Source organism: Strigops habroptila, chromosome 10 (assembly GCF_004027225.2).
Source record: "Strigops habroptila isolate Jane chromosome 10, bStrHab1.2.pri, whole genome shotgun sequence".
In the NCBI taxonomy this organism is placed as follows: Eukaryota; Metazoa; Chordata; class Aves; order Psittaciformes; family Psittacidae; genus Strigops; species Strigops habroptila.
In genome coordinates this window covers 15655532-15677583 of record NC_046359.1, presented here as the reverse complement: position 1 = coordinate 15677583, position 22052 = coordinate 15655532, and the positions used below count along the sequence as shown (strand labels likewise).

The window sequence follows — 22052 nt, the reverse complement described above, 5'->3', positions numbered from 1 at the left end:
CAGTGTCCTAATGGGAAAGAGCTTTGTGAGTCCTGGCATGCAAGCAGTGTTAGGATGGTGGGGGGTGGCTGGGCTCTGGCAGTGGGGTGCACTCTGTCACCCCCAAGCCCACTGAGGAGCTGGCAGAGGTGGTAATCAGGGCCAGTGTAACTGGGTCAGGCACATGGAAGGTGTAATAGAGTCAGGAATTGCTTCCAAGTTGAGGAAACCAAAAGGGTAAGCCTGAGAACTAAGCTGAAGCAGTGAGATTCATTCAAATTACTGGATATGCTCCCTAAGTGATGTCTGTGCTGCATGTGTGTCTTTGTACCTCATTCAGGAAATGTTAACATACGTTGACCATGAGGAAATCACTTGGGAATAAGGCTGGCCACCAAGACGTGACTGGCTGGAGTCTGAGCTGTGCAGAATGAAGGAACCTTGTGGCTGGTTTCATCTCTTTTCCCCATGGTGGAGAGGTGGGGAAGCACCTAACAGCTGTGCAGGGCTGAGGAAGAGCGTTTCAGCATGCACCATGCTGGGGAAGGGCATGATGCTGCTTCCATCAGGAGAGCAGTAGAAGGCACCTTGTTGTCCCTGGAAAAGGCCTTGTCAGAGAGAGGAGGGCTGAAAAACATCTTGCCAGCAGGGAGGCAAGTGTCAGCCCTTGGATGCACAGGCCCTTGCCTGCGCTTCCTTCCTCCCTCCCTCAATGTTGATGGAGGAAAAAAAGATGGAGGTGATGCCAACAGAGAAAAGAGCGCATGGATTAGAGCCCTTAATGCAACCCACGTTGCAGGGAATGAGTTATGGTGCCTCTGCATTGGTTTGGCCACAGAATATGTGCTGTTATATGCCATATATCTGGCATGCAGCTGTCTGACTTTCCTTTGGCTATAGTCACCTGGCAGTGGGTAGGTTTCTTATAGATACACATCTCACAGAGTTACCCTCAGTTATTGCCAACAGATGGAGGTTTGTTGGATGCGACCCTCTGCAGAAGGCTGTTGGGTGCTGGAGGCAGCTCCGCTTCTGACCCCTTCCTGATGCTTAGCCGGGGCCACGTTTGCTCCCCACCCCTGGAGCACAATTGAGCATAGTCTTCCCATGGGACAGCTGGTCCCTTCTTGGCTCCTGTGGGATGAGCAACAGCTTGCCGGGCCCAACCCCAGCCTTCCTTCCCCCATGTAAACCCAGGCTGTGCTGGAATCACTGTACATTTACTGCAGCACGGCACAGATGAGAACCTGGCCTCTGCAAGCTTGGAAGAGGTCTGCTCAGTAGCTCAGGAGGAAGCAGAGGCCCTCCTGACGAAAGAGCATGGTTCGGTTTCCCCGTCTGGCAGACGGCACTGAAGCTGTGTTGTTCTCGTTCTGGAGAGTTCCCCAGCCATGCTAGAGTAGCACAGGGGAAGGAGCTGCAACATGATGCCTCTCAAATCAAGTACAGCCGGGAGAGTAAAGCCTATAGTAGCAGCTGGGGCCATTAACTGTCTAATCTTCCCCTTTTCATTACATTGGAGTTTCTGAGCTTTGTGTTACACTCTTCTGTGTCAGTTTCCTGAAGGGATGAGACTGCTGAGATAAAAAAATTAAAAAGGAAATTATGTGTTTGAAAATTAGTGGATTGGACATGCAGAATTTTGTGTGGAGGCATGTCACTGCCTGTTGTGATGGGCATGAAGACCAGCTGTGAAGCAGGGCAGGGGATTTGACCTTCTGCTGTGCCCCAGCTTGCGGGGCAGCTGGTGGGTAACCAGAGCTGCAGTCAGCTCTGGTCCTTCGCTCCTTTTTTTTTGTCAAAAGAAAGGATGCTCTTCATCTAGCAGGTGAGGTCCCTGCTGGGGTGCGAGGCCCCTTCTCCCACACCTCCCCTTCTCAACTCAAAAGGGCTTAGTCACACTGTCAGCATCCCAGCCCTGCAAGCACCTCATGCACGGCCCATGAGCTGGACACAGCCATCCAAGGCTGATCCATCCCAGCCAGCAGGGCAGAGGCAATCCAGTCTGGTAGAGAACTGTGTGCATGCCTGTGTTCATGAGCAGTGGCACAAGAGAAGTGCTGGCAAAGTGAGCTCGAGAGAGGGAAAGACTGCCTGTCTAAGCAGCAGTGGGATGTAGGGCTGGCTTCAGCTCACTGCAAACCTTCCCGTGTTTCTCCGCCCACCACTGTTCCACCATTCCAGAGAATCACAGAATCATAGAATGGTTTGGGTTGGAAAGGACCTTAAGATCATTGAGTTCCAACTCCCCTGCCATGGGCAGGGACACCTCACACTAGACCGTGTTGCCCAAAGCTCTGTCCAACCTGGTGCAGAGTTGTGGAGTCAGCGTGCCGCTCACCCTCCAGAGCTCATCTGGGCTCCCCAGCAGAGCTGGCTTGCTTTCCCTTCACCATCCTTCTGTGTGAGCTTCCATCTCACCTCATATTTTTTCCTTTTAAAACAGATGGGAAAAATTGGGCCTAAAGGTCAATAACCCAGCTGTGTCCATACAGAGGCTGGTCAGTGAGGGGGGTGGAAGTGGTCTCTCCTCCCAGCCCCAGGGAGCCCTGGCTCCCCCCCCGGGCATGGCGTTGCAGGCAGGAGTAAGCAAACAAGAAGAAATTGCCCTGACTTAGCAAGAGGTCATGCAGAAAGATCCATGCTGGCAGGCGAGACAGTGTGCTAAAGATAACTGTTTGACGAACTATATTTACTCTCCCTTTCTGGGAGGACTTACAGGGGATTTAGAGCATTGTGTTAATATAAGCCATCCAGTGCCTGCGGTGGAGGAAGCGCCTACTCCAGGCTTCTTTGCACTAGTGTCTTTACAAGCCATGAGAGGGGACACTGCTGAAAATAGCCTTGTCCCCTAATTGTATTCTTGGGAATGCTAATCTGCAGGCTTGCTCTTCCCACCAGCGGCAATCAGGCAGCAATGCTGCGTGATCAAATTCAGCTGCTTCCCTCCCCACCACCACCATTTCTCTCACCAGCAGCACTAGTTGTCCCTGCCCATGTCCCTCCTTAACATGCAGGGGAGGTGACCCATTCTGGGAGCTCTCAGAGCCAGGGGAAAGCCCATCGTCCATGTTTTCTGTGCGTTCTGGGAAACCTCTGTGCTGGAGCTGGCTTTCAGCCTCCCAGAGATCCCCACCTAAACAAAAGCAATGGGTGGTAGCACCAGACAAAGGTGCAAAAGAGAGAATCCTCCCAAACAGTTCTGATTTTTCAGCTGACACACAGTAAGCTTTCCGCCATACAGGAAAAGAGGCACTTGAGATTTTGAGTATGCAGTAACCATGGCAAATACAGAAGTACAAAAACAGCTCTAGGCAGCTAGAAAGAACAATACCGAACAAACAAATGAGCCATCTGTACCATCTCTATCTCCTAAAAGTAAACATAAACACACTGAAAAGGACTGTACTCATAATAAATCAATTAGCTCCACCAGCCTTTGGAAGCAGCAGGGGGTGAGAGGCAGGGACCAGAGGAGCAGACTTCTCCCTGCTTCCCTTTAGGTTGTTTCTGTGGGCTCCCAAAAAGGTCTCCTGCGGGCAGGGGAATGAGGATCAGCTCACCAGAGTGCTATCCCTGAGAGTGAGAGCAGGACTGACACCATGGAAAATCTCGACCCTGGGGGGTGATGTCCAGCATTCACATTTCAGAGACTTCCTTTCCCAAGCCCTGGCCAGTGAGGGTCTTGTGATCCTTCCTCTCTCCTCTGCTTCGGGCACAGCAGGGTGTTGGGAAGGTTATAAATACAGGCAACTGTTTGCTCTAATCCGTCTCTGTCCATGGAGATCACCAGTGCATGAGGCTCCTCTTTCCCCAGTCCCAATTTATCCCTGACTGACTTGCCCATCCCATGGCCACCATTCATAACCTTCAGCTTGCTGTGCTTCTTAGTGATGTCTCCTTATATGACAAACACCCACAGAGAGCAGCCTTAAAAAAAATCATCCTCTTGAGATGGAGAGACACCGGCGTGGTGGTGGGGGGTAGCAGGGCAGCCCTTTCAGGAGCTTCATTCCCCTCTATTCTGCATGGTGAGTGTCTCACTCCAGAGAAGAGCAACGGGGAATGGCCAGATTTGGTAATGTACTACCTCTGTGCTATGGGAGCCTGAACCCCTCCACAGTGAGTGGAGACCCAGACATTTGCCCTGTAAAGGATCTCTGCTGTGTACCTAGGGAAGGGAGCCAGAGGTTAGTGCATGATGCTGTGTCCCACCAGCTGGGAAAGGACAGTGATGGGACACATCTCCACAGGCACATCTCAGGGGCTGACTGACCAGCCTCCACTTCTGAGTCCCCCAGGCTGCCCCCAGCCTCCTGTGATGGGCACAAGGGCTGTGTGTGAACTGCGCTGCTCACCTCAGGGTCACCTTTGCAAGACCAGAGGCTATGCAGGGCACACTTGAAAAGTCACATTGCCATGTCATTGCTGTGAAGCCTGCAGGCAGGAAGGAATCGGCTGTTACTGTAAAGATCTGCACTCGCTGTGCCTAATTGCATCCTTTTGGGGAGGGCACAAGTGGGTGAAATTTGAGTTGGGGTTAAGGATTAGGAGAGCAATGCAGGCTGGAGGAGAAAACAAACACATCCATGAAAGAGGGGCATGCTAAGCCTAAAATCTGTCACTGTCAGAGAAAGAGCAACAGCAGCATCTGCCTAACAGCACATACCGATGGGGTAGGAACTCTTTACTAGTGCATGACCTTCAAGTCATTGCCAGGAATAGATTTTGGCTCCAATTTCAACCCTAAGTAAAGCACCTTCTCCTGTCATGATTTGGAAGCTGAGGTATTTCAGTTTCCAGAAACAAACAGCTTGCAGGAGGCAGCCTGATGGCCCTGGCTGCTGCAGAGCTCTGCATGGCAGCAGCTCCGGAAATGGCCGGGCTCTGCGCTTTGGGAATGACACAGGGCAAATGGGCTTCTTGCCCCCTTGCCATCATACAGCGGCTCCTGTGCGCTGTCTAGCCCTAGCTGATAATGCAGCTGCATCTTTCCTTCTAGCCTCTAAGAAACAATTAATTTTTTCAGTTTGTTCAAAGGACTAAGTACTTTTAACAGTAGAACTCAGTTGTTGCTCCAGGCTCCTGCTGCTGGTTTCCATACCAGAGCTCTACCCCTTTCCAAAGATCCTGAAGCCCAACAGCTGAAGAGAAGCAGTGTTTCCGAATGAGGACGGCTGCTTTCCCTTCAAGTTAGTGGAGACACAAGGTGGGACCCAGGAGGGTCTATTTTCCACGGCAGCTGTTACCTTCAAACCAAATTAATCAAGCTTCCCATTTTGATATTCTCTCCCCAGCTTATTTTATGAAGGTGGCTGAGAAACACAGAGCACTCTGGCCCCAGCGGAAAGCGGCAGCCCAGTGAATACCAGGTGGCATTGGGGGGCCAGGGGGCACAAACCCCCTTCCAGGTACCACTGCCCTGCCAGCCCCGGCACAACTGCCAGCCCCCCATGGAGGAGCCAAGCACTGCTCCTCTCCTGCTTCCGGAGAAGGTGGTGTTGGAAGGAAACGAAGCACAGTTCTGGCAGCAGAGAGGGCACCCACCCTTGTCGGGGAGTTCGAGAGCACTTAGAAATGGGGTCCCAGCTCCCCTGCCTCTGCAAACTGAGGTCATGAATGTGTATGCGTGCGTGAGTTTCAGAGAGGGAAGGGGTGAAAACAGCACATGAAGGCCCATGCACACTCTGCCTATCCTCTCACAGCCCAAAAGTTCCTGAACCACCCTCAGGAGCAAAATATTTTGCTAAACATCACCTGAAATGAGAGATTTCAGTTCAGTGGAAAGCCATGTCTGATACATTTCTGGAGCCTGGGAAATCAAAATGAAAATCAGGACGAGTTCTTGAGAGCAAGCACTGGCGGTGCAGGCAGCTGCTTTTACCTCTGGTGCTTAAATCTCTATACCTTCAGGAACATTTTCTCTTCTTGTTTGAAATGTCACTTCAGAAGCCAAGGAGGAGCATACAAGCCTTTTGTGCTGGCTGTGTCTGCTTGCTCTGCCTAGCAAACTCAGAGTTGCAGGGGATGTTACCCACCACAGCCGTAGGACGGCTGTCTGGCAGCGTTTCAGAAACAGAGAAGCAGGCTTGAAGCACAGAATATTTACAAGGACTGTTTAACTTGCTAAAGTCTGGCACCATTAGTTGGCTTCACACAGGTGAGGAGCGTACTGCTGCCTTACATACTCACCATTGCAGCCGTTTGCCTCATCCAGTCAGGCACAGCAAGGCAAGACGGATAGGAAGCCATCAGGACAGACAAGGGGAGGTTTCATACTCACTTTGCACTAGTTTAAATGAGCATGAGATGTGTGGCAGAAGTCTACCAAATCTCCTGAAAGCCCAGGAGGAAAATCAGATCCCAGGCTTTGCTAAACATCCTGATAACAGCTGGAGATATGGGGCTGCAGATGACAACACCCATCCCCACTGCCACTTCCACTGCTCCAGCATAATTGGAGCTGAGAAGATGCTTTGTGCACAGAGGCTGTGGCCAGTAGGGGATACAGTGGCATTTAAAGTCTGTAAGGATGTTGTCAAAGTTGACAGAGCACCAAGCCAGTGTAGCAAAAGGAAAGTATGGCCTTTATTGGGTACCTGGTTTAGGACAAACATCCTACACACAGAGTAATGACTGTGGCAGTTTTGATCCATCTGAAAATGTTGCATGGGATTGCTTGATTCACAGTGGGTTAGCAGAGAGCAGGGGAAGTGCTCAGGATGCGGTTTTTATCCTTTTTGGTTTTGTTGATAGAAGACACAACACTTCTGTGTAGTACTGTGAAAAAAAACCACCTGAAGCACTTGGAATTGCTTGAGCTACTGAAGCAGAAAACCTAACGCTGCCCCGGTGCTGCAGGGGAGCCTGCTCCTCCCGGGCATCTTCAGAGCCTGAACCCACAGCAGTAGGTGCTGGTTGCAGCCACCCGCTGTAGTGGCCACAAGGAGCTTTTCTGTACAGGGTAATTGTCAAACATATGGGGTTTAGTTTATTAGCACATCCAACGGGCATGAAAGATGCCTTACAGACCCATGAGATAACTCCCCAATTCCTGCCCAGCCGTGGTCCAGATCTGTATATATGTGTGGACGGGAACTGTGTTGTCAGGAGTTTCAAAGTTTGCAACTCCTGCATTCATGCCTTTTAGGATATCTGCTCTTCCAGGCACACAGATAGGGTAGGTTTGTCCCTCCCTCAGGTTTGCCTTCTTCGGGATAAAAGAGTTGGGAACGGGAGGACAGAGAAGGTTCATGCAGCCTGGCAAGGAAAATTCTCCGGTTTACAGATCGTTACAAAGCTCCTGAAAATTAAACTATTTTTCATATGTAATGGACTGTGCATGTCCTGTACAGCACTAAAAATATCTAAAGTAGTACTAACAACTAATGTGGGCCATAAATACTGACTCGTATTCATAATATTTTTGTAGGGCCATTATAAGTAAACTATAAATGGGCTTTTTATTTTAAACATTTAATATTAATCAAATGGTTATGAAAGTACATAACAAACAACTGTGACATACTCACAGCCTAAATAATAAAAATGAAATGGGTGATGAATTCCTGTGAAAATTTAATTTGCAAAAGAAAGAACATTGCATTAATAAGGCATAATTATATCATCAAATATTTACCATTATTTGCTGGAATCCATTTTATTTTTATTTTACATAATAAAACAGTGGGCACATAAAGCAGCAGGCTGCACCCCATCCAAACTCTTTGTGCCCCCAGGTTGTGCAGGCACTACACTTGTAAATCAGGGTTTTCCTCTTTGTTTCACTGTTTTCCTTTAAAGGTTCCAATGCTTCATTTAAAATTCTGACATGCCCTCTTTTTTGATACTCAGTACACACCAGGACAGTTATTTCAATCCACGTCTCTATGGAGAGTAAAGTGGCCCAACACCCTTCACAGACCTAGGTCAGTGGATGAACATCCTATCACGCAGCAGCCACCTTCACTTCTCCAAGGGGCACTCCAAGGCGTTTTTGCCACGACAGAAGCAGTGAGAAGACAAAACCACGCTGAAGCTGTCAAGCTGTTATTACCTTTCATTCAGTAGCCAGACTGAGGCTGCCGGTGGGGGTACATTTAGCAGAGGGTGACAGCAATTGATGTGGTGACACCACCCTCCGTGTTTTATTCCTAGTCATGTGCTGAGATTTATTTATTTCTGGCAGGTCTGCCAGCCAAAGGGACTGGGACCTTTACTGAGGTGCTGAGCAGGATCCTAGTGGGATTTCCATACAAACAAGGGCTTGGAGGCATTGCCTGAGCATCTGGGCAGGGTCAGCAGGAAAAGACCACCCTGAGATGGGGGGCCTGTCATCATCTTGAATCGAAACCCTCCCTTCCAGGATCATTGTTGTTCCATTGGCTTTCACAAAGCACAGTTGCTGCCACCCAGTTTTGTGTTGCATGTGGTTTAGACAGCCTTTGCTCAGCTCAGCCTACACTGAGAGACTCAATGGGTTCTTGGAGGGGTTTTTTTTAGGTTAATTTGGAAAACTTCCCTGATTATACATCTGCCAGTGTAATTTACACCTCTGAGGATTGGACTGATTAGAGAATCAGTGAGAATGATTAATTTTATTCATTGAAGGCAGGGCTATGAGTGTGCTGCAACCTGCAACTGAATGGATATTTCCTTTAATTGTTCAGCTTGGTCCCTGGCAAGCCTGGGGTGAAGCTGTGCAAACTCGCTCAGTAAATGTTTCTGGTAGCCCAAGCTTCAGTGGTCCTGCCAAGCCGAACCTAGCCTCACTTGTCTTCTGGCTGCAGGCTTGAAGTTCAACACCCCCATGTACGCATGCACAGATAGGAGCAGCTTTTTAACTTTGGATGGAGCCGCCCCTGCATTAGACATGAGGCTCTAATGCCTGATGCTGGCAGCAGCAAGGTGCTGAGTATGTAACAACGTGCTTTACCCCCTATCTTCATAGGGCTGCCATCACCTGTGGCAAACTCACGTTCCACCTGTGTCTCATAGGCAAGGGTGCTCACTGCCCCAGTACTGGGAGAGGTTGGAGGGAGAGCAGCAAGCAAGCAGACAGTGCTGGCTTGTGCTGCTGTTATTTATATCATTAATGAGTAATGGGATAGAAACCATGCTTAAAATCTGTGGGAAGACAGCGGGGCATGGCGGTAGCCTGGGAGATGTTGAAAGAAAGTTTGAAAGGACTAGTTTGTCCAGGCTGGAAGAGTGGAGGATGAGGGCAGACGTGGCAATGTTTCAAATATGTAAGTACTGTCATTAGACCAACCGGTCTTCATGTAGGCAGAAAAGGTGAGCTGTTTCTTGGTGAGAGTGAGCTGGGTTATAGCTAGAGGAAAAACATGCTGTCACCAGCAGGAGAGGTGAGTCCTAGTGGAGGCTGTTCCTGTCACCAAAGATATTTTAAAAAGGTTAAACAAATATCAGTCAAGGATATCAGACAGGAAGAGCAGGAAGGGGAGGGGAAGAGCGGCTGGGTGATCTCTGGAGGTCCCTCAAGCCGTACATGTCCACAACTGTGATTCAGGCTGGGGCAGTGCCCAAAATGTGTCTGGTGAATTCCACACATGTTCAAAGTGACTCCTCGTCCCAAGTTGTATGCTGTCCTAAAATGGTCCTTGGTTTTTGCAGAGAGGTCACGCCTCTTATAAAATGGAATATTTAGGGCATCAACAGCACCTATATCACCAAAAGCATGGGCCAGATTTTTAATATTTGAAATTATTTTTTGCAACCCTTCTTCAAGCCTGGCTGAGTTTTACACTCATTCAGATCAAAGTTCCTTTACTGGCATGGCTACAGTGCCTGTACTGCCAAAGCTAACACATAATACAAATTAAATGATAAGTTGTATGAAATATTGTTTCATCTATATCCAACACTAATATTGTAAGATGTAGAACCCTAACCTCCTTCCTCAAAAATAAAATAAAATGAGAGGTGCCAAAAAAGAGCTGCCAGGAAGAAAGCAGAAGTATTGTGCTGGGCATTAACTTAACGAGGAAAGGGGGGTGAGGTTAAGCTGAATGAAGCTGATGCACAGGATAGGTCAAAGTAGACAATGATATCACTAAAAAGGCTGCTGTTTCAGGCATGGGCTAGTTAAGTCAGGAGATTTAAGTACAAGAGACTCAGGGATGTTGGAGCTAGAAGGCTGCATTCAGACTAGGAAAGAAAATGTCTTCAGGTGGTGTTTTTTCAGGCTCAGCTAAATTCACTCACCTTTTCTAGTCCTGCTCCGTAGATGTGCCTTAGGGGGACCCTTGGCAGTCTGAGCTATGCTGTGTAGGGTAATGTTCATCTTCGCGCCCCGAAGATGCATCAGAAGTAGCATACATACACCAGCATGTTTCACTCTTTATTATATATTTAGAGAGTCAGATCTTCTGTGAGGAAGGAGAGCTTAAGCAGTGAGAAGAGTTGCACATCATGATTGCACAGTGAAAAAAATAAATGTAAGGTTTTGCTACCTGCTGCCCTTGCTTTAAGCACCCTCTGCCTACAGCCAGGCGGTAACTCCCTGGATGGCTTGTGTTTCTGCTCATCCACCATCATCTGTGTGCTATTTCTTGCTCTGTTTTTCCCCCGTTGGCCAGGCTGTGCACCAATACCTTTTGTGGCAGGTCCGGGGAGGACGGAACTGGGGCTGCTCACCTCAGCCCACCCGCTCCCGTCCCAGTCCTTGGAAAGGGTGGCAGAGCGGTGGGGAGCAGGGAAGGGCGGGAGGGCACGGGCGGGTATATTTACCTTACCAAGGAGGAGCGCTATGGCATGACATCAGCCTAGCTCCCTCCTCGCAGCCGGGCTGTGCTCCGCTGCTGCCGTGTGCCCGCTGCCCTGGCACCGCTCCGGTTACCCACCTCCCGTCCTCGCCTGCTGACGCAGGGGTTAGTCCTAAGTGCGAAAACAAGTGGCTGAGGACCCACGTGCTCCGCTCTGCACAGGGCAAATGCTAGGGCAAGCCCTGTCGCTCACCAGGTGGTATTTTGGCAGTGCTGGTGGGTATCAGCATGGCTTGGGAATTTCAGTCCCTGCCCATCTCCAGTGACAGGCCCCAGTGGCTGAGGACACGCTCTGGCTGAGCGCAGCATTTACCGATGGTTATTTCAGGGCAGAGAGCAGGCTCAGAGTTTTGCACTCACAAGAAACACATTCCTCTGGGTTTATCCTTCCAACTTCACCACCAGCAGCGTGACAGGAATAGCAATTCCAGCCTCTCCAGTGCAGCAGGCTCTGGGCACCCGCATCCCAGTGCAAGGCAGACGAGACCCAGTTTGTTTCACCTCTCCAGGCTGGAGGCTTTCCCCTCTGTTTGTCAGCCAGGAACAGTGTCTGACAGTCAGAATTTCCCCTCCCTGCCCCCCTGAATCAGGGCTGCATTTAGCAGATGCCACTGGTATCTGCAGGGTCCTTAACTGTAAAAGGGGTCTGGCCCTGCCTAAGGAGCTGAACAGAGGCAGCGAAACATACACTTTGTATTTTCAAGATTAATGAGGCTTCTTTCACATGTGACACAGATGGCTGGGTTTTTGGCAGTGCTGAGCACCTACCACCACTACCACGTTCACTCGGAGCATGTTGGCATGCAGCACTCTGGAAAATTAGGCCATGTTTCTCCAGTGCAAAAGGCTTGTTGATCTGTGGGATATCAAATGTGTAAAATTATTTGCACTCTGCTTCTTAATAACAATAAAAGGACGACTCATAATTACTTTCTGAGAATATTAAAATCCTAGACACAATGCTTCTTGTGCCATACAGTGGATCTGTACAGCACAGTGTATTAAATGCTCTCCTTTATTACAGAATAGTGATGCCTAATAACTCCCGAGCTCAAGTTTCACCGCAGTATTTGTAATTCACATCCATAATAACGTTTTCCCATTTAACAGCCTGGGGCAGACGCCACAATGTGTTATACAGCATGGGTGCAAATAATGAGATAGGGGGATGTCATTGTGTAGCGTTCCTCCTAAGCGATCTAAAAATACCCTCTCCCACTTTCCCACCTTTCATCATCGCCTGCTCCTTCCTGCCTGATGCTTTTGCACCCGTTCCCATGGTAACAGCTTCTATTGTAGCCCAGACCCTCATGCAGATGTTGTCATTGATCCAACACCTTGCGGCAGCTTTGATGGCGCATTGTCTTCTTGTTTCCCGCTTTCCTGTATCTGTTCTCCACCAGTAAGGGTGGGTTGGGACGCTGCTTCCTCCTGCTCAGTGCCTTTGATCTGAAGGAGGAGAAGAGGGGAAATATTGATTGGGTTTTATTATCAACCCTGATCATCCTTGGGGTGCTTTTTAAAAGCTAAAATAATATGCCATGGAGCCAGCTACAGGTTTGCTTGTGTGGCTGTTAAAATGGGTGCCTTACTACCAGTAGAGAAATCAAGAGTGATTAGCATTGGGAGACCCTAATTAAAACCTGTCTCTGACAGAGCATGGAAAACTTCTGTTTCACAGGGGGATGCTGCTGCTTTACTGCTTTCACAGTCACCCTCTTTATTTTTCCTTTTTCTTTCTTCTGTTGTTTTTTTTTTTCCCCTGCTAAGCGCCTAGGGAAGTTTCCACATTTTGGCCGTGTTCATTGTTCAGGTTCTCCCCACCCAGGCTTTTCTCTCCAGCTTGGCTTGAAGGGAAAGGGAGGGAGGTGGCAGAGCTGAGCTGGAAAAGCTGCACCATGGATTACTGCCGAAATGAAATGTAGCTGTAAGAAAGAAGCAGAGAACAAGGAAATTCTGCTTAATCACCTATTGTTTGCAGTTGTTTTGCATTCTTCACCTGTCACTCCTTGCCAGAGTCGGACGTTGTTCTCCTGATGATGAGAACCTGACAGACAGATGGTAATGAATGTGTAACTGAAGATCCGTGCTTTTGCATCTGCATTATTTATTCACCTAAAGCAGGAGCTGCTCTATATTTAGTGCGTGATGTCAGTGGCTTGTTTGCATCCTTAGAAATTGGCAGGGAGCCACATCTCACATGATATATGAAATCACTGATAAATGCTTCTTTTCACTGAAAGAAAAACAGCTTAATAAATGCGGCTCTTTTCTGCTTTCATCTCTTCCCTCCCCACCACACTCCCTTCCCCTTCTGGGATTTGTCTCTCGGTGGCAGAGCTCAGCAGCATCTGTGAAGTGGAAATGAGCAGGCAGTGCCACAGATCCAAATGAGGCCGTGGGTATGCTCGGGAAGTTGCTGCCCTCCCAACCCTCCCTCCGCTCCCCCCTACAAAGTCCTGGGGCTCTGCCAAAGACCTAGCCAAGCAGGGCGGAAGGGAAAAAAGGGAGTGAGGGAGAGCCTCCTCCTCCAAGCAGCACAAGCTTTGTGGGAACGCTGGTATTCCTGGTATGTAATGAGTTTCAGTTGGGTTTTAGCAGGCAGGGAGCAGAGGGGACAGGCAGGGCTCCCACGTGCTTTGCTTGGTGCAGAAATGGCACCGTGACAGATATTAGCAGTTGTCTGTCTTGAATGTGTCTTTGGTGCAAGTGTCCAGCAGCAAAATCTTACATCCACGCTTTCATGGGAGAAATGCAGCCGGGCGCTTTTCTGGCATTGCTGCGACACCAAAGGCTGTGCAAAAATAGCAAGTTTTATGTATAAAAAATAGATTCAGGCGCCAGATCTTCAGCTGCTGTTACCTGGCAGGGCTCCACCGAATTTTCAGGCACCCGTTCATGCCAGCTGAGGGTCTGATCCTTAACTCAAATGTGAGGCGAGTCAGGGGGGTACAGAGGCCCAGTGCAGTTCCCAGCTTGCAGGTGCATTCCCAGCCTCACAGCTTAGGGATAGTTTTCCGAAGCCAGCAGGTGCCATGCTTTCACAGCCTGTCTTGATTCTTCATGGCAGCAATGATAAGACCTGTAGGGAGCTGCAGATGTATCACCAACAGATCCCAAGGCTACAGTTTGGGGCCTGAGTGGGTTGCTGCTTTGGCCGTCACTCACTCAGATAAAGAACACAGCCTGCCACGGGGCCAGTGTCCTCAGCAGTGCCAAGTGAGATATAAATTTAAGATAGATGATTGACCCATGGAAACAATCAGACCATTTGCTTCAGCAATGATTTCTTGAGGGGGGGGGAGAGTCAAAAGCAGTTAGCATGAAGCCAAAGATTTACCCTCCCTTGCATTTCCCTGCCAGGGTTTAACATAACTGCTGCTGATGCAGACCCAGTCAGAAGCAGGAGGGGGAAGACATAGCCTTGCTGCAGAGCTGCTATGCTGCAGATGAATGACTTCGCCTGTTTATTAAACAAGGCCATTCAAGCTTCCGCTCCACAGCCATTTGCTTGATGGGTTTGAACAATAACGAACTAGGATTAAAAAAACCCTGCCCCTGAGAAATTCAGGCTGCTCCAGCAAATGGGATCAAATAAAGTTGGTAGTATTCTGCTAATATTCAGAAATGACAGCCATGTATCCTGAGCTTATTCAAACCAGCATTTTGCTTTGTTTTTGGTGAATAGGGCGACCTGCAGGTTAAGCATCAGAGGGACATTTGGGAGGAATTAAACAGAGAAAGGTGGGGATGGAGCAGGAAAGGAAATTCTTTCAAGAGCTTTAGCATAAAACATCCTTCTATAAAGGAATATGTGAGACAAGGTTTTAGATGAGACAGTTGTCCTCCCAGGAAAAACATCATGAAGTGGTTACACAGAAACTCGTTAAAGAAAGAAGTCAGCCAATGCCACAAGATGATATCTCAGTAGTCCCAGATGTTCACTGCCCTGGGAAAAAGGAGGAAATATTACTCTCAGCTTAAGGAAACTTGGAGTAAGTTTGTGAAATAAATAAAGATGCTGCTTATTGGAGAAATATAGGCAGCAGCCATAAATAGTGAGCTGCCATTTCAAAATGCTGAATGGATCCTGATGGCCTGTACTGGGCAGGAACCAGTACCATGGCTGCTGTTGGACTGGGAATTAGGAAACCTGGGTTCATTCCTGATCATGTAATGCATTTTCTGTGTGATACTGGGAGATCCCAATAGCTGTCTGCCTCTGTTCCTCTCAGTAATATTGGAAAATCACTTCTTCCTTTTCCCCAGGGTCATGATCCTTTGCACGCTAAACACTGAGGGCAGGGGTGGTCTCTCGTCGTGCCTCCACCAGCTTGCTTGATGGCAGCTGCTCTGCTCTCCATTTGGGCTTCAGCTGCAAGAAGCTTGCCTTGCTGGTGTCTGGACACCATTTTTTGCAGCAGTGTTATAGCCGAGAGACCATGGAACAGATGTGGTGAAGGGAGAGGGAGCCTCACTGATGGAATGGAAGGATGAGGCTCCCGAGCCTCCCAGTAGGATGTTGGAAGTACCTCGAGGACTTGTGCCCATTGTCACCCCGGCAGTAGCAGCCATCCCGGGGAGCTGCAGCCAGCGCAGTCCTAGCTGCAGGCAGGGCAGATGGCAGGGGGAGCAGAGCCAGCCATGGCAACCCCTGGGTGAGCATGTGAAGCAGCTTTTCAATGCATCAACCCCCAAATCAACCCTCAACCATTATAAGTGTCGGGTGGCATATGCGGCTGAGACACAGACCCGGGCAGCAAAAGCAATGGCTGTGGCCTCTCCCAGCCTGCTCCTGTTGTCTTAAAGGTTGTGCATCCAAGGGAAAAGACTCTAGCACGTGGGCAGGGGTGCAGTGCTTTAACCAGCACCTGAAATGGTGGGGGTTGTCATGGGGGGGTCTGGACCTGATATGGCTTTGCTTGCAGCAGCAAATTTCCTACCACCAGCTGCAGGCCAAGATCACAGCTATGTAACACACAGACGCAGCATTCAAACACCTAACCCAGTTTTACTTCACACCTTTCATTATTTCGTGAGGTGTTTCCATGAAGGTTCTTGTTTCACTGCAGCTGAAGCCCTGACCGTGACTTCAGCATCATTTAACAGCCGAGGAAATGAAGCGAGAGCAGGCTGACTTGACAGCAGGCTGGGCTGGCAGGGACGTTGGCAGGTGGCCCTAAGCAGCCAAAAGTCTACCAAGGAGTGGACTGAATCTGGAAAGCTGTGAGTACTTTCCCCCTCTCTCCTGAAAACCTGGGAGATAACCTGCAAAGCTTTGCTAGTGAACAGAGTTGATGGAGAGGGTGTCCAGAGGCTGCAGCCTTTGTATATTCCTAGCGGTTTCCTGGAGCATGAAACTGCTCTCTCCAGGCTGAAGCTGTCAGGAGCGGCATCTTATGCTTGCTGGTTTTGACTGGAGGATTTAAGGGCCATCCAGCAGAGTATCTAACTCTAAAACCACAAACAATCAATTAGTTTTGGTGGTCTCAAATTGCTGTACTAAAGCAAGAGAGATAGATAAAGCAATAGGATGTCAACAACAGAGCTGGGAGGTTAAGCCAGATGTGCTGAGTCTCTCTCCAGGGCATAACCACAGCACATACCTTCCTCTTTGGCCCACAGCAGTTGCATCTTAAGGCCTCTTAATCTCGATCAATGACAGAGCTATTCTCTTCTAGAAGGTCAAAAGTGCTTTTCACATATTTTCACATATTTTCTTAACGCAGCAATAACCTGGGTGTTTATTACTCAAGCAAAAGGCAAGTTGCTCTGGTTATTTATCTTCATCTACTATTTTGCTTCATGTGAAGCTGCAAATGAAAAAAATGCTTACATATCCTCAAAGTTCCTAAACCTAGAGCATTTAATAAGAAATAAGCCATTAGTGACCCACTATTCCTTCACATCCAGAACAATATCCAGCTGAAACCCTGACAACGATAGAGTAATTCAAAGCTCACAGATGTTTCATGAAGATTTTCTCAGATGATCTAGTCAGATGGATTTCGCAAGTGGGCTCTGTTTGCTATCAGACAAATATGATATATACTAGATTCACCTTTACCCATAAACCACTTGAATGAGGCTTCATCAAAGAAAGTATGCTTTTCATCATGCTTTTTACTGGCAACAGAGCTGTGCCCAGAAGCACTTTGTGCTAAGCCTTTTCCTTGTAAATACTTACAGGCTTATTGCTCATCCCCCTCCCTCATTCAGGACATGGTGGGGACTCAGGAAGGGGGAATGACACTTCCTCATGGTTGTTGGCCTGGATAATGGGGAGCCTTTCATATGTTGGGCTGAGGAAGAGAAATTTGCTTCCCCCATACTGCTGGAGTTCAGTCGTAATTGCAGATGTGATGTCCTTCAGTGTAATCAGCTATTCTCTTGTTCTGAGCTATCCTAAGTGCCTGACTGACCTTCACTGTCCCTCTAGCTCTTTGTCCCTCCTGGCAACAGATAAGATAAAACCTGTCAATGTGTTGGAGAGCTCTAACAGATTTTTCCTGTGTGCATTAGGTTGCAGTTGTTCCCTGACATTGTGTTGCCCGCTTGTCCAACTTTGGCCCTGATGGATGGAAGCTAGGAGAAGTTGTTTGAACAGATACTGCAGTCCCATGACATGGGAAAAGACAGGGTCAGGTTAGGCTCACCAGTGTAAGAAATGAAGTGATGAAGCAGTCACCCCCTGTATCTTTACTGCACACGTGATGAACCATTTTGTGCCCCTTTCCATATCTCTTGGCTGCTGGGAAACAGAAGACGGCATAGTGGGACCTGTGAGAGTTGTCTCCCCTACCACATTCTCCTTCCTCTCAGCCTCATCTCATCTGCCCTCCCTGCTCTTTCCTGCCCTTGCCCTTGTGCCTCTCCCTTAGCTCTTTCCTAATAAAGGCCTTAAACCCCATCTCTTTTCACACTGATCATGGCACTGTGGTGTTATTTGCAAACTCATGTTATGTCCCCTATGCTTCCTAGTTCAATACCTTTTATTGCCTTTTCTCTCTTGAGATAGATAGCTCTTCAGGCCAAGGACTCTCTTGTGGTTCAGACCTTTACGATGCCTTGCCAAGTGCAGATCCAGTTCTGCCTGGCCCCTGCACTTGGGCAGAGCAGAACAGAGAAACCCTATGTGCATCCTGATCCACCGTAAAGCTCAAAAGCAGCAAGCTCTGCATTAAATTTGCCTTTCTGCCAAGTAGGCTGGGCTTGTCCCATGGGCCAGCCACACTGGCCTCATGCAACCTTCTGTGCCAGGAGTGACATGACTGGACAAGAAGCGTAGCAAAGAAGAGGTCACAGCAGCAGTCAGAATGTCAACAATATAGGTTAGAAAGACTTGCCTTTCAGAAAAGAGAGGCTATAAATCCAAGAAATAAGTCCTTCATCAAAATCTTGAGCAGTAAGGTTTGGTCTTTTATAAGTCTGTCCAATGGGAACCAGAGCCAGGGGAAACATCCTCACTTTGTGGGCTGAAGTCTCCTAATGGCAATGGACTTTGTTCCCTGGCAGGGAGGTGAAGCAAGCTGTTTGTGGCATGCCTTGTGACTGCTTGGCAGGAGCCTCTCCTTCCTGCTGCCAACTGGGGATGAGGTTAGGTGTTCATTTTCAGGACCATCTGATGGGTTCCCCTTCACAACACAACAAATAAACCAAACTCCAAAGGGTAGTACAGTCGCTGCACTCCTGGAAGCAGCTGTAGGAAAGCATCTTTTTGTTGCTTCACCTATAAACTGAAGTGAATGGCCTGTGCAGTGCAGCGAGGAAGGGGCAGATCTGGGGGGGGTTGTTTCTAGGCATCTGGATCCTTGCAGCCTTGCCTGAGCATCCCCTCAGCCTCTCGGGAGGAGGCCACGAGGAAGGCAGCTGACTGGGGGTGCCTGGCAGGATGCGGTGGGTATTGGCAGGGTGGGAGTCCTGGGCAGCGCTGAGCGGAAGCAGAGAGTGCCTTTATGCAGCTGATTAGCTCTTCCCTTCTGCTGTTTCCTGACTCTTTTAGAAGGTCCTTAAAGCCTGAAGTGGAAACAGTGATGCAGTGTCGGGCAGCCACTACCTAATTTTCTCTTGGCTCTCTTGCACGCTGCCCATAGCTGGTAGGGTGAGGCTTCCACTGATACCACATCTTCTGGCTGACAGGGAGTGGGAACACCACGGGAGTGGGCTGCTGGCTGCTTCTCTGCTGTCCCAGGTTTTTAGTTTGGGGAAGCTAGTCACTCAGTGCCTGTGCTGTGGGTGGAGGAGGCTTCTTGTCTCCTGCTCTGTCTGCCAGGCCACACACTGCTCCCTCAGCCCTCCCAGGACATTATGGTGCAAACAAAAGGTGCCAGCAACGAGATTGGTACACATTGGAGAATGTTTAGAACCTCCTTGGGGCTTCTTAGCAGCACAGGCAAAACTGAGTCTTGTCAGCCAAAGGTTGAGCAGCCAGGGCCACTTCAGCCATGGCACAAGGATAGAACTGGAGGTGGGAGATGTGGGGCAGGACTCAAGTGACCTAGAGCTTCCCCCCCCCAACAGGACTAACCACATCCTTCCTCAGCCCAACCTCTATGCGGTGGCAGCAGCAAGCCTGGCTCTCCAGGACTGCAGTGCAGGCAGAATGGGTGGTGTGGACACAGCTGTTTCATGGTGCCCTGAGTCATCTGCTGCCCTAAGCCTGTGGCTAGGGGCCAGCCAGGCAATACTTACATCAGGCAAAAGCTGCTCCATCGCTCCCGTTGTGCAGCTGGCTCCTGTGCCGGCAGTGCAGGATTGCACCATCTGTTTGGCCTGGGGGCAACACAGGCAGCAGCAGTGCTGCTTGCTGACACTTTGCACAGCCTTTAAGACAAGTGCTGCTTAATCTGTGGGGTGAAATGGAGTCTGGGCCCGTCCTTGCATGGCGTGTGCAATGAGCAGGGACAAGCAGGGAGGGTCTTGCAGCATCAAGACCATCACAATTCCCTGGTTTGTGGGCTGTTCTCTTCTTGCAGCCAGCCTTTGGAAAACACAGGGGTTCAGTCACATTGGGAGCCATGTGAGCTCTGCACTGTAGCCGCCTTTCTGCTCCTGGGCTGAGGCAGGCTGACACCCGCTGTGACCTCCTCACCCGGTGCCCTTGGCACGGCTCCTGGCATCAGATATCTCAGCTTTGCATAGTTGCAACTCCCACTGAGGTGGGTCAGAGTTTTGCTTGAGGGACTAGAGCAATGGCACTGCTCTGGGCTGTTGCGTGATCAGGGTGACTCACTGCTCCCCGCCTCCACATACACAACCAGCAAGGCCTGGGCTTGTCCCTGCTCCCATCCCCTTGCCTTGGTTTCCACCAAGCCTGAGCAAGCAGATCTGCAAGGGATGGCCATCCTTGGGAGGACGCTGTTAGCACGTGTTTACCAGGCTGCTCTTCCATCTGGGTAGCAGTTGACACTACAATAAAGACAAACCCTCTTTTTAAGTCGTTTAACTCCACTGCTCTGTGTCAACCATAGAAACAGCTGTGGGAGAAATCAGCTTTTTCACCCATGTCTTGTTTCGGGGAGGGTTGCCCTCTTAGACCCGGGTGGGTCACAGGGCTCTGGGCTGAGCTGCACTGTGCCTTCCACTCTGAGGGGCACACAGGGGCTATGAATGTCGCAGTGCATATGTCTCCCTCCTTCTCACAACAGCCCATAGCATCAGAATTCACTTGCCATTGCTGTGACTTAGCTATTTCCCTCAAGGGTCTGGTCAGCATCAGATATGCACATGTGCAACATCCATTTAAATCCATAATAAATGTGCGCACACATTTTGTGCGGTGACTGGCCCCCTGACTCACACAAAAACGTGTATTAAATGGGCTTGGAGGATTTGGGCCATCATTAAATTTCAAGGAACAAGGCCCACTCCCTCTTCCCCGTGCATCAGGGACTTGAGGATGTGCGTGTCATGAAGGACCAAACTCACGCCACCCTCACTGCATCCCCCCTCCGTGGCCACCAACCCGGGATGAAAAAACAGGATTCCAGCACTTTCTCAGTGGCGTAGACTTCCTGCTGCAATCCTGCCTTCCCTCCCCAGCGCAGGGGAAATCTGCTTAGCCTTTACTTTCTCACACATGTTTCAGATGTGCAGGGGTGTGATTGTAAACAATGTCATCGGCCGTGCCAGAGCTGTCTGCTCCTGCCGTGCTCCCTTCCCAGCACCCCAGGGGTTCCCGTAACAGGGCGTAAAGCAAACAAAGCAAAACAGTAATCTGCTGTTCCAATGGCTGGGGTTGTTTTTTTTTGTTTTTAGAAAATGTTAATGATAGGTTATGTGATTACCCTAGGTTTGGCTCCACTTACTCTTTATTAAGCACATCTGGTATTTAGTAACAGTGTAAGTAGCAGGAGTTTTTCTGGCGCGCAAATGAGATTATCCAATGTTGCCATGCAGGATGGAAACTCCTCAGGGAAGCCAGTGAACTGCATGGAGATACAAGACTTTCTTGTCGGCCGGGCATCCGGCCAGAATAGCTAAAAAATGTGGATTGGCACAGAGCTGTTGCCACGCAAACACTTCTGGAAATTTCTGTGTTCGGGCCTGCCAAATCCCTCATATGTAACATGAGTTTCTGTCTTCCTCAGCAGCCTGTCTGAAGCCTGAGCTCTCCTGAACGCTTTAAAAAGGAAAAATAATAAAAAAGCCCTAAGGCAATCTTTCAGCCCTGTTTCCAGCGCACCACTGCCAAGCTAACAATTTCACCGAATTAGGGGGAATTTCCTAAAACATTTGTTTGAGCTACATTGAGTGCAACATGTGGGAGACAACTGTGTTTCCTGGAGAATAAAGCAGAGCTGTCTCACTTGGTGGAGACTGCCTAACGTCTAGCTGGAAAAAAAAACCAGCCATGACAAGAAAATGTTTTTTAAAACTTGGCTCAAGAAGTGGGTTTTATTTACTTTGAATGCCTTTTCCAGTCTGGTCAATGTAGTGTATGAAGAGAGGGATGGTGGAGGGAAGCCGGTGTTTTTGTTAGGGCCCAGGGCTTGGAGTCAGGAGGTCTGAGCTCTATTTCTGGCTCTGCCGTAGCCTTCCTGTGGGACTTGGGTGAAGCTCTTGGAGGTGAGTTGTTCCAGTCTCTGAGCTTCTTCATGTGTTTAATAGGGGTATTATTTGCTGGTTTCACGCACATTTGCGTGAACTCAGGCTCTGCGTCCAAAATTATTAATCCTCTATGTTTCTTAAGTAAAGGACTGGGAAGGTTATGAAGCAGGAAATTAAATGTTCATATGTTGCTTGACCGTGCTTGGCTCCGGCTGTTGCAAGGCGCTGGCCTTTGGAGCT

At 49.2% G+C, this 22052-nt stretch overlaps 1 long non-coding RNA gene across 1 annotated transcript; it reads right to left on the bottom strand.

The window, feature by feature from the left end:
- Positions 1–11729: 11729 nt before the first annotated feature.
- On the bottom strand, positions 11730–19642 carry LOC115613701. The gene is made up of 2 exons (XR_003993472.1): positions 19455–19642; positions 11730–12212 (listed from the first exon to the last, which is right to left on the bottom strand). It is a non-coding gene; the product is annotated as an uncharacterized LOC115613701 (long non-coding RNA).
- Positions 19643–22052: the final 2410 nt, after the last annotated feature.